Source organism: Bemisia tabaci, chromosome 2 (genome assembly GCF_918797505.1).
Source record: "Bemisia tabaci chromosome 2, PGI_BMITA_v3".
NCBI lineage: Eukaryota > Metazoa > Arthropoda > Insecta > Hemiptera > Aleyrodidae > Bemisia > Bemisia tabaci.
Window position 1 is genome coordinate 2208984 of NC_092794.1, and position 19549 is coordinate 2228532.

Consider the following 19549-nt stretch of genomic DNA (forward strand, 5'->3'; position numbering starts at 1 on the left):
TACCTGTATAGCGAGAGTATGAACGGATGTGAAACTCCGAAAATCCATCAGGCCTTCACCGATGCTTCTGCGAATAAAATTAGGGCCCAGAAATGCAGCCAACCTATGAATTGCAATTATCCAGAACGATTTACTAATACTATTGTTACGAACCGTCGTTTATAAAGCACGTATTTGACTCAGTATTTGCATAAATTTACTCATTTTTGCGGACGAACGCTCATTTCTGTACATTCTTGGCCATCTTGGTTAGAATTAGAATCTGCAGATTCTGCAGACTGGCAGTAAAATTGTGTGTGTCAGAAGTTGGTTAGAAGGATGGCTGCACTTTTGGGCCCTAGGACCTCAATGAAGCGATCTGTTCATACTCTACATATTATGAGACTTTCCAGATTCTCTGGAAAATTCGTCCGTGATCTGGCAACCGAGCCTCTTTGGGGTTATAAATTGGTTTGCCAAATAGTCCGGCGTCACTCTACCCGCGGACCAGACGACGGACCATCTCGACGTCATTAGCATAATGTCATCTCTCCTGACGTGACGTCTCGTTTTGAATCGGAGCGCTCGGCGCGGAACAGTCCGCACGCTCCTTTGTACCGCTTTGTTGAGAAAAAACGCCGTTTTGACGTTGCAAAATTTCTTCTAAGAAGAAATAATTTTAAGGTGATTCGATGGACGCCATATTTTGTGTCAGAACGGCATGCGATATATCGCATCAATTGGTTCCATTTTTTCAGCAACCCGTCATTTTTCTCCAATTTTGAGATCGCAATTCTGTTGTCAGAAGACTGAAACACTCACTCACCAATTTTAACAAAGAAATTCAACGTATAAAGGCGTGGTTTTTTAGAGAGAAAATATCGCATTCGAGGGCAGATTCGATATCAGTATCGAATGCGATGTTTTCTCTCTGAAAAAACCACGCCTTTATTACGTTGAATTTCTTCGTTAAAATTGGTAAGTGAGTGCTTTAGTCTCCTGACAACAGAATTGCGATCTCAAGATTGGAGAAAAATGACGAGTAGCTGAAAAAATTGAACCAATTGATGCGATATATCGCATGCCGTTCTGACACAAAATATGGCGTCCATCGAATCACCTTAAACGTGAATTGGTAAATGCCTAGTTTTTCATCTTCTCCGAAAATTAATTAGGCACTCTCAACTGATGCGCCTGGAATGCCAGGGAAAATAGGTAACAACTCGACCGAGTTTGTCAACCCATCAAGTTGTATCAAGTTTGGACCGAGATGAAAAGGTTAGAGCTTTTGTTCCTCCGTATGACTGAATTTTAAGGGAAAAGTTCAACGACTTTTTTTAACGTTCAAACCATTTTTTTTTTGGTTGAATTTTTGACAGAAGAGAATTTACGACCAGTTGAATTTTTGAAAAAAAACAAATCCAAACTCGTGCATTTTTCTTTTTCAAAATGCGACTTGCCGCCCCTCTATTAAGTTTCGTCCAACTTTTTTATGATGAGATTTCCTAATGGGAGGACTTGGGAACATCTGAATGCGCGTAAGACATTCTTCTTTGGTGGTACATCTCCTGGAAATTTGGAGTCTTTTTTAGCAAGTGACGTCTCTACACGACACAAAAAATCGGCAATTCCAGCGACCAAAAAACTCGGCACCTGTAGTCGAGATTTCCAGTCCTGATTTCTGTGATTCGGTAAAGCTGCCGAAAACTCGGGACTAGGTTCGAATCCCGGTAGTGGTAACACATTTTTACGGAACTGACGAGTGGGTCTGCTGAAACAGACTCTACTCGGTCTTAAGGTGATTCGATGGACGCCATATTTTGTGTCACAACGGTATGCGATATATAGCATCGATTAGTTCCATTTTTTCAGCTACTTGTCATTTTTCTCGAATTTTGAGATCGCAAGTCTGTTATCAGGAGACTAAAGAACTCATTTTCCAATTTTGACAATCAAACTCAACGTAATGAAGGCGTGGTTTTTTTAAAGGAAAAATATCGCATTTCGATACTGATATTGAAACTGCCTGCATTACCTCTAAAAAAAACACGTCTTTATTACGTTGAATTCGTTTGTCAAAATTGGTAAGTGAATTCTTTAGTCTCCTGACAACAGAATTGCGATCTCAAAATTCGAGAAAAATGACAAATGGCTGAAAAAATGGAACCAATCGATTGGATATATCGCATATAGTTTTGACAAAAAATATGGCGTCCATCGAATCACCTTAATCCCTAAAGATTTGAAAGGCCTATACAGTATATAGATAGATCTATCACCATGCCTAAGGACAATAAATAACGTGCATAGATAATTGAGGGGGCTATAGGCCAAATATCCAGCAAATAAAAAAGAAAGAACCGTATGTCATTTATCTATTAATTTTTTTATTTTATTTTTTTTATTCTTAGACAAAATACGTGTGATTCTATGCACCAAAGTTTTCCATCTACCTTGAAATTTTCTGCAAAATTCAATTCAAAATGTCAGACAGAGGGATATTGCTGAAATTTATCTTTAAAAAACGCAGTTTGGTCGGTCAACCGGAAGCATTTGATTGGCAAAGCAAACGAGATAACTCTTGTGAGTCTGTGAAGATTTTGCATTTTGCATGTGAATTGATGCACGATGTTCCCCTAGTTGGAAAAAAAGCTTGCTTTAAAGTGGTAAAGTTATAATAATATTTATTGGTTCGTTTTGCTGATGTTCATTTGAAATTTAAAGTGGAGCCCACAAATTCGAGGTACGGTAATGTTTTTTCTAGGCTCTAATTACATACTTTAAATTTGTAACAATGTGACCTACCATTGATTTTGTTCCTTTTTTTAATCGGAGACTCTACTAAATATGATGAACATATTTTTCCTAAATGATCCGTAATAAATTGTTACTACTTGTAATGTATTCAATCACACTCGGTACAAAGAGCGTTTGTAACTTGAAATAAAAGTGAAATTGGCTTTCGAAATGCCACAAGTGAGATGCTACTTTTCAGAGATATGTATTTTTACATTAAATGAAGAAACTTTATCCTCGGGAACTGATGCCTTCACTCTGAGAGCCCTCAGTACTGAAACAGCATGTACTCATTGTTCGAGCTCTCTTCCTCTGGTTGTTAACTTAGCTTTCATATGAGGCTGAGACAAACAAGTTATCCAACGGTTTGGCAGCTTCGACCAAAAAAGCCCGCCACCTTGCGGCCGGGATTGTAAGCCTTAGTTTTTTCCTCATCAAAGAATTTGTCACACGTTTGATCGGCAGTGCAAAACCATTTAATTGGTATAGAACGAGTTGCCGATACTAATGAGTTGTCCTTTTGTTACGTTGAGACGCTCTCGGATAATGGCTCAGGCTAGGCTGAGAGTAATGAGAACTTGCCTAAAGGGCACGCACCTCCAGACAGTGAAGTCGATAACTTGTTTGCCTTGTCTACCTACCTACAAAATGAATGAGAACACCGCGTTCGCAAAAAGCGAAACAAAACAAAAAGTGTCTAAAAAGGTAAAACAAGTTGACGCTTACTTTTCGCCCAATTTTCATCAGCTTATTCTTTTTTATGCTAAACGGCCACCTTTGAGATAAGCACAGAGCTGGATATCATCGCCGAAGGATGATCAACCCTAGTCTGCCAAACATGGGTCATTTTTGACCCGGCGCTTCGTATAAGAACGCCCATTTTTCACCTGCTGCCCCTGGAAACTTAACATTCACAAATAGCTTTACAAAGACATTGAATTACGTGAATTTAAAAGAAAAACCACTAAAAAAAACGAGTAGCTAAAGCTTTTTTTCACGACTACCGCGAGAACGACAATACCGGGTCAGTTTTGACCCGTCTTCCGTTTCCCTGGGAATTTTCGGTTTTTTTTTTTTTTTTTCTTAATCTATTTATTTCAACGACCTTTGATGATGCTGCTATCATCCCTGAGGTAAAATCGAAGCCAGAGATCACCCTATACTACAACAAAACGAAACCAGGGGTTGATACGATGGATCAAATGGTCAGGTGCTATACGGCCAGACGACTGACGCGACGGTGGCCATATGCGTTTTTCATGAATACGTTGAATGTTGGCTATCTAAACTTTGGAAGGAAAAAAATATTAGGCCTATATGTCTAATTTTAGGTTCCTCTAATGTAAAACACTATTTAAAATACGTGCATACATAAAAAATAATAAAAAAGAAGATCCTGTGTATTCTAAATACGGGTCTAAAATGACCCGGTATTGGCAAACTAGTGGGAAAAACTTGTTTGGCAGACCGAGGTTAAATATGTTTTTATTTTTATTTTACTTTTGACGAATGTCCGTGGCCTCAACAGTAGATACTGGATATTAATTCCGCCAGAGATAAAGGGACCTTATGCACTGATCTTAAGGAAAGGCGAATTAAAGGGGGGGGGGGGGAGTCGTAAGCCCCCGCCGTTCGCCCGAAACAAGGAGGAAAATAAGAGAAGGAAGAAAGAAGGAAGGAACATATGAAAGAAAAGGGAAATACGGCTAAATTTTATAATTATTCATGCATGACTCAAACTGCATATTATATGCTTCAAAAATTCAAAAAGCCCCCCCCCCCCCCGCCGTTCGAGGTATCTAGAACCGCTTATGATCTTAAGAAAAAGAGGAGGAGAAAGAAGAGCATGCTCCCTTTAATGGGGATCATTATTCACTCTCGCTTCGGCTTGCAAGTTTTGGAAAAAAAAAAAAAAAAAAAAAAAAAAAAAAAAAAAAAAAAAAAAAAAAAAAAAAAGGAGAAGCAGTAAATATGGTATTTCGATGGCTAGATACGAGGGGCGTTCAATAAGTAAGTATCCCCCCCTCTCTAAAATCCATAAAAATGGACCAATTTTAAAAAACTTGGGCTCAAAATCTTCCTTAGGATATTTTGAGTTCAACAAAACAAACCGCAACAAAATCGGACTATGTGCGGCCGAACGCGAGCCGTTTGAACGCGCCGAGGTGCTCGACGCTCCCGCCGAATCTGCGAGGATTTGAAGTCCGCTACAGGAGAAGAGCTTCTCTGCCAAAGCCTCAGTCGTTCATCACTGACGAAAAATCAAAGAAATTTTTGTAGAATAAGGGGCTTACCTCACTTCTCCACATAACCAGCTCGATCCAAGCAAGTCTGATACTGAGACTAAGACTAAGAGAACAGCTTTTGGATGCCTCGTGCGTGGAAGTCTTTCAGCTGACCGCGGATGAAAGAGTGGACGGCTTGTTTGACCTCTTCCACTGATTCAAAATTAACTCCTCCAAGTTCAGATTTCAGGAACGGGAATAAATGGTGGTCTGGTTTGCCATTTATTATCGTATCTGAAATCTGAACTCGGAGGAGTTAATTTTGAATCGTGGAAGAGGTCAAACAAGCCGTCCACTCTTTCATCCGCGGTCAGCTGAAAGACTTCCACGCACGAGGCATCCAAAAGCTGTTCTCTTAGTCTTAGTCTCAGTATCAGACTTGCTTGGATCGAGCTGGTTATGTGGAGAAGTGAGGTAAGCCCCTTATTCTACAAAAATTTCTTTGATTTTTCGTCAGTGATGAACGACTGAGGCTTTGGCAGAGAAGCTCTTCTCCTGTAGCGGACTTCAAATCCTCGCAGATTCGGCGGGAGCGTCGAGCACCTCGGCGCGTTCAAACGGCTCGCGTTCGGCCGCACATAGTCCGATTTTGTTGCGGTTTGTTTTGTTGAACTCAAAATATCCTAAGGAAGATTTTGAGCCCAAGTTTTTTAAAATTGGTCCATTTTTATGGATTTTAGAGAGGGGGGGATACTTACTTATTGAACGCCCCTCGTACATATGATGAGTGGACAAAATTTCTATCAAACGGAACTATGTGCATTATGACGTGAGCCCTGTTATGCACATATTGTTATGAGTATCAGGGCTCATGTCTTAACGCACATAGTTCCGTTCGGCAGAAATACGTCCGCTTGCGTCTTTTCGAACGCGACGATGCATGCGCGTGTATCCGCTCAGGTTTGAATTGTTTTTAAAAGCAACCTCACCGAAAGTGCTCCTCAAACTCCCCAGTGCATACTTCCGAATAAGAGAAGAAAATTCACAGAAAATTTCCAGATATGTTTTGGCATCAAAATTCCAAGCATTGCAGTTGAGAAGCATAAAGGAAAATAAAACTGCATCTTATCTACAAAAAAACAAAACAAAACAAAAAAACACGGGTACACGTGGCTTTCCTCCTCTATTAATAGCTCTGCGGATAAATGTAACAGCGTTAAGTTCATGGAAACATGCAAATACAAGATGCACCTATTCGAACTTAAAGTACATGCGTGTTGCATATTTTATAATTGAAGGCGATTTGCTTCCGACGTTGCTCCGATGTAGATCAAATGGGATTAAGAGCAAGGAGGAATGGCCGAAGGCTTCTTTTGTTGTCCTGTTCCACTCATTTTGTTAGCCAAACAATAGGGGCTCACCAGCACAGGACTCTGATCATCAATTAAAGAACACGTAGCACGTAGCTCACTCCTCTAGATAGATGATGTCAGTTGGTGTAATTTTCCTAATTAATGGCTCTGATTTATTCTGCAACGACGATGGGTTTGTGCCAAGTAAAGCCATGTTAGAAATGATATTTGCCACCCAGAGTTGCCATATGAGGTCCAGAATTACACAATTTTTCACCAGGGGAAATTTAGAGGATGCTAAACGGTCATGACATAGTATTAAATGATGTGGACCCAGCACCATTTCTCCACCTTGTCACAATAGTATTTCTTTGTATGCTTTTCAGTTTTGGCAACAATTATTAGTAAAATTTTGAACTCTTGAACTAAACGCTAACGATTGAAACTGGTATAAAATAAGTCCAATCCGTCCAGGCTAAGGACAACTTGTGATTTACTCTCCGTTTAATGATAGTCGATGGTTCTTATTGTTAATATTGCAAATTACAGTTTATTTTAATTTTAGTTTACCCTCTCTGATGACATTATGGGCTTTCTATGATTTTTTTTTTAGGTGCATTCGTTTAACGAACTGGGGCTCCATGGAATTAATCATGGCTGAGTTCTAATCAGTTCCAGGAACAAGCTTGCCCAAAGTTCTACGAACCGCGCTCGTTAAGACGAGGCATAAGTGAAAAAGGTAAGGAAATCGCAAGTTTAGGAAACTTCAAACACTTATAAAAAAGAGCTAAATATGATTTGACCCTCACTCTACTCTCTTTTAAGGTCCTCGTAAGACAACCTCTCCCCAACCTTTTGGAAAATAACAGAGGACAACTTGAAAATAACTGAAAAAATATTTTATTTGTAAATAATAATTTTAATTATAATTTTCACGGAAGATTTAATTAATTTATTTTTTTTAAAAAATGAGGCTCGCATTAGACTAAGATTTCCCCCCACGAGACTCCCTAAGGCAAGCTGAGTTCCCTTCCTCCTTAACCCTGTATGGCATGAATTAATATTGGATCTCAGATGCTGGGGGCACTAATCTATATTGTAGCTTGCATAAAAAACATAGAGTACCAATTTTTTCCGACATTTAACATTTTTTGGAATCAGTTATTCAAAAAAAAAAAAACTAATGAAAATTTGCAAAATCATGCCACACAGAAAAGATTCAATTTTTAAAAACCCAAAACATTTATTGTTACAAATTTTTAACGCTATGTTATAGAGGGTTTTAAGTAGCCGCCAATACTTGAACGGCTCCAGCGGTTTATCTCTTGTGTGCAACAGACTCATTTTCTCCAAACTTTTATTGGATAATTTTTTCTTCTTCTTCTTCTTCTTTTTTGGGAGGATAGTAGTCTACTTTCCTATTTTCCTCGTACTTTTTGGCCCGCTAATAATAACTTAGTCCTAGGCTTAGTCTTAGGCTAATATATTATAATGTAAAATGTATAATTCCTGTGTAAGGAAATTACTTAAATACATTTTTTTTTTAAAAAATAACTTTTTGGCAACCCTGTGGCGAAGAAGTGTGCATTACGCTGGGCTTGTGGTGTTTGATCGAAACTAGGTCTCAACCACTGGAGTGCTCATTAGCAGCTCTTGTGAGCCGGAGGTGCGCCAACGGCAGCGGCGCGCGGCGTCGCGTCGCGTCGCGTCGGGCAGGGCGAGTCGCGTGGAATTATCATCGGGAAAACTTGATTACCGGGATAATCGCACTCCACGTCTCCTCTATGAGTTCGCGCTCCGAACCATCCACGTTATGCAGCCGTTCAACCAGACAGTGTTGAAACATAAGCCACATAACTCAAAAAATGCGGCGCGCTTTTCCACACGGAGAAAAAAACTTCGTGCGTAGGACCCGAAGTTTAGGTCATATGGATCTCTGAAGTTTTTGAATTGAGCATCTGAACACTTTAGGTCCAGCTGCTGAGGTTGGATCACACATCTGAAACTTCAGTTCTTACATCTGAAGTACTTCGGTTTTCACACCCGAAAAACTTCGGTTCTCACATCCGAAAAACTTCGGTTCTCACATCTGAGGTACTTCAGATGTAAGAAGTGAAGTTTCAGATTTCTGACCTGAACTTCGGCAGCTAGTGTTCAGATGCTCAATCCGAAAACTTCAAAGATCCATATGACCTAAACTTCGGGTCCCACGCACGAGGTTTTTTTCTCCGTGCAGCAACAGGCGTAAACACGCCGCGAGGGCAAATCTGCCGTGCTAAAGAAAAATGCCGCGTGAGCCTTCAGATGTTGCCACATTTACTTTATTAAAGTCAAATTTGCCGGGAAAATGGTGAAATTTTTGTTTTCAAATTTTTCAGACATAATTTTTTCCGCGATTTTATCTAAAACATCTGAAAAAAGTCTATGAAAACTATGCAGGAATTTCCTCACAACCCCATGTATTATTCGAGAAAATTTGGAAACTGTCGAATGTTCATACAGAGTTCTTCCTTACAGGGTTGCCACAGAATTTAAAAAATTAATTTCCCTGATTTCCCTGGCACATTTTGGTGAAATTCCCTGAAAACTGGACAAATGCTAGATTTTTAAAAAGACATAGTTGGAAAGCTTGCTTGGTTTTCTGTTTAAAAAGTAGAGAATTTGTCAACGTTGCAGGGCCGGATGTACGTATACTTGCCGCCCATGGGCCGCCTGTATTTTGCCACCTCCTTTTCATTTGTTTTGAAACATCGATACAAACCATCAAGTAAACGTGCCGGAGGAGGAGGGGTGCATTAGACGCGTTTACCCGTGTTGGACATATTTTTTGTGATAGCCGTGTCAACACTAGCAAAAGTTCACGGAACTTTGCGTGAAAGTTAAGTTCTGTAAACCTACCCCTGTGTGGACAGGGACTTTCATTTATAAGAAATGAACGAAAAAATTATGGAAGAATAAACATGATTTTATAAGTTTAATTTTCCCCACCGCGCTGACCGCTCTGTGTTTGGCGCATTGCGTGAAGTATCCCTACAACCTTGTAGGCGCTATGCGTTTCACGCCGACCGCTACTGATCGCTCTACGTTTGACGCAATGCGTGAAGTATTCATGGAGTCTTGTAGGCGCTAATATGTCTTCCATGCTGACCAGCGCGGCGCGCCGAGGGCTCCTCCTTTTCATCTCAAGTCCTCGTCATCATTGCTCTCTGCACCGCGCCGCTCCGGGCCAAATTGCGGGTTTGGTTTCTCTCTCAACTAGACTAATGAAAGGTGATGTCTCTTGTATCACCGAAAAACGAACAAACTGGAAATTACTATATTTTAACTCTCAGGAAATGAGAGATTTTGTCGCCTTTTATCGCTTGTAATTTTTTTTTTTTCTGAATCCGATTTTTTTTTATATATATGTTTATGTACATTTGAAAAATTACAAAATTTGCCCATGTGGCCAAATCTGGCCCGGAATGTTTGTTTAATGTATTTTAACTAAATGCAGTGGTTCGTTTTGACTTTTAAATGGATTTTGCTCCCCACTCACGGTATGAACACAAGGGTCCTTTTTTTACATTGGTCCATGATGGTCCCGGTCTGTGGCGGAGCTAGATTTATTCAAGGGTAAAAGACCTATCGACGGCATAAGTCCGCAAACACGTGACTCGGAAAACGCGATTTTTCAGGAGAGCGAAAAGACCGTCTATTCCTCATCTTTGAAGGTAGAGGGAAATAATTTTTGAAGATAGCAAGGATAGAGTGCTGCTTAAGACTCTACTGTCTTTTTGAATAATATTCCCGTCTATCAAAAGAAATGACCGAAAAACCGAGATACGTGTTTGTAGAACTAAGTTCACTGAAAAAAATGAGTTAGCGTCAGATGACTAAAAATGGTTTCTATACACTAACTCAAATTGTGTGATTTGGACACACATGATTTTTGGTTTCTGTACACTAACCACTATTAGTGCTGGAAACTAATTCCGCTACTCTAATTCGCATTCGGTAGGGTTGGGTCAACCTAACCTCAAAACTGAGAGAGGAGAAAACGGCTTAGCGAATGATAACTGGACAATACTTTCAGGAAAAGAAGATTTCTTAAAAGATGAGAGGTAAAAATCAACTGACCGGTTCCAAATGAACGACAGAGGAAAGGAATATCCCATAGGTATGTGCAAGTAGACAGAATTATCCTTTAGAGAGACACACACTCACACATGAAACGGTAGCGAATGTTCACACTGAATAAACATATCTCGTCCGAACACTTGAGATATTCTTTTGAAATTACGGGAGAACACGAACTATAGAAGTAAGCAGTAAGTTCACAGATTTTCGTAAAATATAAACTGAACGCGGAACGCTTTAATCGCAATTTAATATAGAAGATTGACGACTCCAACGAATATCATGCTTGTTTACGTTTTGAATCGAACAGACGATTTCTAACCTTAACAGGTTTATTTATGTTGCTTTCGAACGTTTTCAAGAAAGAGAGGACACTATAAATCATACCGGGAGTATTTACATTGTCAAACGAGCCCGAAATTTCACATTTTAATTGATTTTCACGAGCTGACGCGATTGAGGCTGTTGTACCGACGCCACTTTTTCGAAACTAAATAAATGTAACGGACAATGTGGCAGTTAGTGTTGAGGGCGAATTAGTTTGACCCGAAGGTGAATTTGTCTTACCACAGCGCTAATTTTACAGCTAGTGCTGTTTTCCAATTCTGGTTCGCGCTCTAGTAAAGTCAAGTCAGCGTATGAAGCGAATTGATTGGTGCTTCAGTACAATAAATTAGTTCTGAAGCCTAATTTTGATTCTACTTGGCGAGAACTTACCAAATTAGTTCTCAACGCTAACTACTTTTTTTTCAGTGTTCCAACACCGAATTCCGAGATACGTAGTTGGGGAATCACAGTTTTAAACCTATTTTTTGCCGATTTTGACTGAATAAGAACTCAAAATAGAGTTTAACAAGGCTTGTGCACTCTGATTCGTTTCTTAGAAGGTTCAGTGAGTCTCACAGCATGGATGGAGTATCGTACGTTGCTAATAGTGGTTTACCGAATGCCGAAAGAAAACCTCAAAACCCATGTTTGTACTGTTACAAAATTGAATGGATGAAATAGAAACCGGCACCTCCAATACTGTTTCATTATTATTGCCCGAATCCTCTTCAGAGGGGCTCCTGAGTGATCGAGCGCCTTCAAATACGCACGTATGTGACACTGATACCAAGAGTTTCGTCCCCTTTCATCTAACAGCGACTGTCATACCACCCATGAAAAATGATGCGCGACTCCAGTCTATTCTTTTTACCGGAGGAGCCATGACTTAGTGTCTGAGTTTTGACAGCCACTTTAAGATGATACTTTAACTGAAACACTTTTACACTTTAAAGATAGCCTCACGTTCCTTCCCACAAACTTGCATTGGTGGCGAATTTTTAGAATGAGGCCAAGAAATGTATTTTTGCATTTTAGAAAAGCAAAGGCACCTGGTACATTGTGAGAATAGGAACCATAGGCAGGCCCGCCGTAAGGGGGGGGGGGGGGTACTGGGTCCCGGAGGGGGCCCGTGTTACCCGTGAATAACCACTAAGAATTCACATACAACCCTTGTTTCGTATAAGAAAAAGAGAAAAATACACCCTAAAAATTTCGTAAAAGGTGAATAGATTTTCAGAAGCACGCTGGGGCACCGTAGAATTCTTCTAAAATTTTCAAAGAAGTATACTTCTTGGAAAATTTCTATCTATTTTCAAGATTTTCAGTACAGAGGGATATTTTTAGTAACTCCGTTTCATTTTCTTCCGTCGTCAGATGCTAAGAGTCTCCAGTCTGGGCATCCTCGACTTCAATGGTTCATGGCTCAACTCCCTTGCCATAGACAAACGAAGGGGGAGTCCAGGGGGGTCTGGCCCTCTTCGAACTGAAAATAGTACCTATCATACGCTCCCCCCCCCCACAAAAAAAATAAAAATAAAAATTTTCCAGATGTTTTGAATGCAACAATTCGCAAGTATTTTGTGCTGAAAGTAGAAAAAAAAACAAAATTATTCCGCAGAAATTGATGGAAAAATTCTGTATGGAAGCTTCACAATGCGTCCGATTAGTCGTATAAATTCTAAAATTTCTCGGGGGATGCCCCTCGGACTGCCCCCCCCCCCCTCCGTGCTTTCTGCCCGGAACTTAAAACTGGTACCAGGGCTAGAGAGAGGATGTGGCGCGCCTGCATGAAGGCTATTTCCACTTATATAATCCGTCAAATTCATACGGCGTATAAATACAACTATTTGAACTCTCCGGAATGTGTGAGGTATCACGCCACATTTGAAGGCGTTTTCAAAACAGCCAAGTTCCGATATCCGGATTATCGTTTTGCATAGTTCATATTCTTTTGTTATATTCCGTGCCACTTGTTTATTTTTAAGCCTCCTAGAAAAAACCCCCATTTGTAAGTACAATTATAGCTGAAGCGCACTTCAGCTATCCATTCACCACTGCAATAATTTCAGCGGAAATCGACAAGCCCAGCATGCATGAGGGCTATTTCAATTGCAATCTTCCGTCGCATTTTTAAGGTGGAATGATACAACTATTTGAACTCTCCGGAATGCGTGAGGTATTACGCCGCATTTGAAGGCGTTTTCAACCACTTTTCTAACCACCTTTTCTAACCACTTGTTTATTTATAATCCTCCAATAAAAGTTACCCATTTGCTATATACAATTCTAGCTGAAGCGCACTTCAGCTATACATTCACCACTGCAGAAATGTCAAAGGAAATCGACAAGCCCAGCGTGCATGAAGGCAGGCCCGCAACAAAGAGGGAATACTGAGTACCTGGTACCGGGGCCCCGGCCCCGGAGGGGGCCCATGTTACCGTGAAAAACCACTACGAATTCACATGCAACCCTTGTTTCGTAAGAAAAAGTGAAAAATTTACCCTAAAAATTTCGCAGAAGGTGAATAGATTTTCAGAAGCACGCTGGGGCACCGTAGAATTCTTCTAAAATTTTCAAAGAAGTATACTTCTTGGAAAATTTCTATCTATTTTCAAGATTTTCAGTACAGAGGGATATTTTTAGTAACTGCGTTTCATTTTTTCCGTCGTCAGATGCTAAGAGTCTCCAGTCTGGGCATCCTCGACTTCAATGGCTCATGGCTCAACTCCCTTGCCATAGACAAACGAAGGGGGAGTCCAGGGGGGCCTGGCCCTCTTAGAACTGAAAATAGTATCATATGCCCCCCCCCCCCAAAAAAAAAAATAAAAATTTTCCAGATGTTTTGAATGCAACAATTCGCAAGTATTTTGTGCTGAAAGTAGAAAAAAAAAACATAATTGTTCCGCAGAAATTGATGGAAAAATTCTGTATGGAAGCTTCACAATGCGTCCGATTAGTCGTATAAATTCCAAAATTTCTCGGGGGATGCCCCTCGGACTGCCCCCCCCCCTCCGTGCTTGGGGCCCGGACCTTAAAACTGGTACCAGGGCCCGAGGTGGGATGTGGCGGGCCTGACCATAGGTACTGAGTTTATCTACCAATTTTTGGATCGATTTGTGGATTTTCTTATACGTCATTCTGAACCGAGGAGACTGTTTGATGTAATTAATTGCATGATTTCATGGCTTTTCTTCCCATTGATAACTTTTCGGGGGAAAAGTATGGACAAGACAAATTACCTACCGTCTTTTAGCAAAACACCTACATTACTTACCAAAAATTATAAGCCCACTATTAAGAAAGAAAAAAAATACTTAAATTCGATGGTTTCCACCATGCAAACTACTGACTGAGCTCCTATAATAAATGAGGCACTGAGTGCGAGAAGGGAACTTCTAGATGATGGTGGTTCAAAATCTTCGCTAATATTTCACTCTTTGCGAGGGAAGTGAATGCATGCCTTTTATTGAAGCGTGACCGAATTTTCTTGATGATTCAACATTGTTCCATGTAAGAAATTCAGAAAGAATCACCCTCCTAAACTGTTCACGATTCTTCCCGCAAGAGCGCGCGATGTACTAAATGCTCCGCGACGGCACGAGAGACGTGTTATTGAAATTAGCTCCGAGATACTTGTCCTGAGTTCTGCGTTTTTAGGTGACTTTCAGGCTTTTTTCTACTTAAATATTTCGATAGCAGGTAAAAGGCATCTACTACACCTCATTTCTGCAGCTAACTCGAAACCGTCGAAAACCGAGATACGCGGTTGCGGACTTGCGCCGTCGATATAGGTCTCACTGCACCGCAATGAGGCTCTGAGACATTTTGAGGCGGTCAGTGCTTTCAGTTAAGTAAGCCGTGAGTGATGAGATCCAGCGATAGCGTCATAAAATAGGTCCACGCGAGTCGTTGCATCAGATGCCCATCGACAACGACTCAAACTCAGGCCAACTGTCATCGCACACGCCGCTTCGACGACGTCGGGTCGCCAAGAAATCCCGCTCGAAAACCCTCAGCCAAAAACTCGTAGACAATCCCCCATGTTACCAAAGGGTGCAGCAAGTGCAAAATTAAAGTTTTGAGAAAATGGAACCACCAGCGTCCGAGCAGAAAATTGTATTCAACGACCCCCCTCCCCCTCCCCCCCGGTTTTTCGTAATACTGTCCAGAATGATCCGAAACACTTTTAGAAATTCACTTTGCAGGCGCTTAAAAGTCTATCTTGGTCCAGGGAAGACCCCCAGTAGCGATTATTGAAAGTTAGCAACACTCTTTTTCCTCCATTTAAATGTATGTAAGCCAAATGAATCTTGGTGAGGCTAGAGTCCCTTTATACTGAAAGTTAAGACAACGTGAATCCATTTCTGATTGGTTCACGTATTTTAGGCCTCCACAGTGTCACAAACGGGTATAAAGATTACATTTTCACCAATTCCATAGATTATAATCTGGAATGGACCGGGGAATTACGGGGTCGGCAAGGAACAAACGGAATGAGAGAGAAGACGGAGAAAGGGATTTGAGAATTGGCCGATCAAAGATTACGAAAAACGTTCAATTTGTGTAATCTTAATTCCCGTTTGTGACTCCATGAGGGGGGGGGGGGGGGTTGTCTTAACTCTCAATATATAGCTGTTTCATGTTTGTCTGGCGAACATAGGTTAAACAGTGGTGATCGGCTATGACTTATCAAATCGATGAATTCCACCTGACAACACAAAATTTCAATGATCGGCCCGCTGGTACCAATAAGGTCTAGGCCACCGTTGTCAGACGGATGTATTTATGCGGAAACGAACTATGTCGCATGCTAACTCTATGCACATATGGACGTATTTCTATCAAACGGAACTATGTGCATTAATACGTGAACCCCGTTGCGCATGTATTCTTATGGGTCTCGGGGCTCATGTCTTAATCCATAGTTCTGTTTGGCAGAAATACGTCCGATGATTCCTTTTAGCATAAATACATATGCGTCCGGGTCAGGTAATCGAAGTTCTTCGCCTCAAAACCTAATTTTGGTGGGCTTAATTGAACTTCGTTCTGCAACCAAAAACTTCGGTTACCTGAACCGAAAAAAAAAATCGGAAAAAATTCGATGTTTAATATGTGCCGACTTTTTTTACTGTGCATTCATTAAGGCTGGTATTGAAAACGCTCATATTTGTCTCGATTTGAGGGAGCAGTCCATCGGTTCCATCCTCCCCTGGGGGTTCCAATGGTTCCATCCCCCCTTGAGGTTCCAATGGTTCCATCGGTACCCTTTGGTCATACGGACGTATTTCTATCAAACAGAACTATGGATGCAGGTGGGAAAGATGGGGTCTGTTCGTTAGTGCTCGAGCCACAAGAATGAATAGGGAATATAAAGCGCCAGTGACGAAGCCGTCGTCGCGGCACCTCGTGGTGGGCATTCCTCGGGCATTCCGGGCTCATGAGTTCATGAGCCCTGTTCACAACGCTCTAGACACATGCCCATGGCTCATACACTTTGCACATAGTTCCGTTCGACAGAATGTAAAATCCCGCTTTTCCAATTCAGCAAACGGAATTTTGAGCCAACTGAATGCGGGACCCATGAGCCATGGGCATGTTTCTAGAGCGTTGTGAACAGGGCTCATGAGTTAATGCCCACCACGAGGAGCCGTGACGACGGCTTCGTCATTGGCGCTTTATATTTCCCATTCATTCTTATGGCCCGAGCACTAACGAGCAGACCCGATGTGTCTCACCTGCATATAGTTCTCTTTGATAGAAATACGTCTATATTTGCGCCCGACAGAGGCTCGCGCCTGCCATTGAATTACATAATCTCCAGGTAAGTTCCGATAACTAAGACGTCAGCGCCAGCTTTCACGAGCTTTTGAGCGAGATCCTTCAAAGTCGTTTGACGACCGGAAGTGTCCTTTCACTGCGCGGACCTGCCAGTCGCTCATGCGGAGTTGAAAGCCCGGGCCTCGACCAATTAAAATTAGGCTATGATGAAAATCTTACCTTTGGGGCGCTCTTGCAGTTAAATGTTGGAGTCAAAGCTTGGGCCGTTATCCTTGGACCGGAACAACTTTCACTCGCGGACCGCACTCGCGAACGCCGAGAATTCGCACGCACAGACAACTCCCAACTCGTTCGCGACTCGCCAAAAAAGCGCAACGTATGCCGGAAAAATCGGTTTCGAGGACGTTGACGACGGAGTCCAAAAACAACCGAATTAAAAACTTGTGTTTTTTAGCTTAAACCTTTTTATTCGCAGTAGGCACGACGCCTATAAGCAAAATCAACCTCGGAGACTTGAACGAGAGGGCACAAAAAACAACTAACCGATTGCGCGCAGCGCAAGAATCATAGTTCGAAACTTTCCGTGAGCGGAGAAATTGAGAAGCCAACGTTTCGAGGAACTTTGTGCTCGCTTGACGTAATGTGTCGATGCGCTAGGAAGATGCCCGACCAGGCACTTATTAGTCTCCGTGATAACTAATTTCAAAACCCCCAAGACTCGGTGACGCTTCGTTGTAATCAAGGAACATTAAGCTTCTGCTTTGAATGGCTGAAAGGAGTGATTCAGCTGGGTCATAAATTAGTCTGGAACATAATATTGTCAAAAGTAAAGCCATAAAGTGCGGTGGCCGTTGAAACTGCTTGTGTCTATTGTTCTTTTAAACTTGGCAGTTAATGGCATCGAAATTATCGCCGGACCGTATATAACTAAGTAGTAATTTAAGGCAAAATTTCATTACTGGTGCGATAATTATGCAACTGGAAGGTATACTCATGAATGCTTCTGCACCTGCTGCATTTTTAATCACTTCTGCTAAGATTCAGAAATTTTAGGATGGAAACAGACAAGTTTTAAATAGCTTGAAAAGTTCGCAGTTTTTAGGAGGTTGTTGGTAATTTAATCAAATTAAGGTTTTGGAATTGAGTGTTTCATCCCAACAACTGTCGTTGTTTCATTTCGCAAGCAAAATCTAGCACATTTTACAAGTTCGTAGAGGAAAAATTTTTAGGTAGCGTCAGAATTTCACAATTTTTGTAAGGAAATCGCTTGAAATTGAACCAAGTTAGGTTTCAGATACAGCGTATTTCGATTCAGTGGCTTTTCAACCTTTTTTTGCATGCAAAGTCTTAGACACTATAAATTTGGAAGTTGGCAACTTATAAGTAGCAGCAAAATTTCACCATTTTCTAAGAAGTTGCTCAGAACTGGTTCGAAGTAAAGTTCAGAAACGGCGTGTTTCGGTGCAACGACTTTCGAACTTGTTTCTTGCATGCAAAATCCAGGACACTTCGGAAACGCTTTCATGGGAAGTTTGAATTGAGGTTAGAATGCGCCTTCACACAGGCGGGTGAAGTACGGCGGGTAAAAAAAATGCTCCGAAAACGCGGCACTGGGAGATTCCGCGTGGTTCATAGCGGCGCGGGCCCGGGCGAAAAAACGGGCGCAAAAAACGAGCGGATCAGCTGACGACGACGGCTAAAGGCGGGGGCGCCCCTGGCGGCGGACCGGTTGCAACGGGCGCAAGGTCGGCCGAGAATCCCTTCGACGCAGAGCGAGCCGAACCGAACCGGTGCTTGGTGACTTTTCGGTGAGTAAGCGGCACTGACTGCGGCGCGCGGCGCGTGAGTTACGCGAAGACTGCCCGCTTGCGCAACGCTTAGATCCGTTTCCGATGTGAGCGCGCGCCGCCCCCCCCCCCTTCTCCTTCCTCGTGTGTTCCCCCGGCCGGGCGCTGCCCCCCTGAGTTAACAACGCGTAACTCCCATTGGAACCTAGAGGAGGTGCCGCGGTTTTTGCTGGCGTATTACGGTACCCCCGACACAATCTCTGTGACGTTTTGGGATTCCCCGGTGAACAATAATAAGTATAAATCAATAGAAATACATTTGGACGTATTTATACCAAACAGACCTACGTGCAGGTGAGAAGTATGGGGTGTGCTCTAGAGTACCTTTACAGACAGAGTATGGCCATTTCTGTTCCGGTTTTTCATTGGTCGCGAGCGAATAGGCTGACACGATGCTCTTAGGGCCGTAAATAAACAAACAAGATGGCCGTTATCAGCAAGCAAGATTGAGGTTATGCACATCTTACATCCTCCAGTGATAAAGGTGAAAGGCAATTTAACAATGTTTTCATGTGTTTTTCGTGTGCTATTCGTAGATATGCTCGTTTAAATTGTTACTGCCGCATAATTGACATTTTTGTCAAATTTAGTTTCTCATCGATGTTACAGTGAGCCGCCATCTTGTTTGTTTATTCACGGCCCTAAGAGCATCATGAAGCCTAAAAACTCGTTGACCAATCAAAAAGCGGAACAGTTTTCCTGTAGTAAAAAGATACGAATGGCCATACTCTGTCTATAAAGGTACTCTAGTGTGCTCTAGAAAGCTGCATAAGAAGCAATGTAAAAGTGGGCGTGATTCCTTTTGAAGAATTGGAAAAGCGGGATTTTACATTCTATCAAACAGACCTATGTGCCAACTGAATGCGAGATGCATGAGCCGCGGGCATGGCAAGAGAGCCTTGTGCACAGGGCTCATGAGTTACAGCGCCCCGACGACGAGCTCCCTCTCGTTCGAGTGCGCACTATCATTGCCGCTGACGTCACTGGCGCTTTATTATTCCCATTCACTCTTACGCAAAGAGAACTAACGAGCACACCCCACATTTCTCACCTCCACATAGGTCTGTTTGGTAGAAATACGTCCATTTGTTACTATCCCTCGTCGTAATTTTAGTAATTTCAGTTC

At 41.8% G+C, this 19549-nt stretch overlaps 1 protein-coding gene across 1 annotated transcript in view; it reads right to left on the bottom strand.

The window, feature by feature from the left end:
• Nucleotides 1–18471, bottom strand: part of LOC109035991 (uncharacterized) — a 94053-nt gene extending 75582 nt beyond the window's left edge. Inside the window, exon 1 of the mRNA XM_019049877.2 lies at nucleotides 16796–18471. The gene's annotated coding sequence lies outside the window, so the exon portion shown is untranslated. The remainder of the gene's footprint in view (nucleotides 1–16795) is intronic.
• Between the last annotated feature and the right edge of the window lie 1078 nt (nucleotides 18472–19549).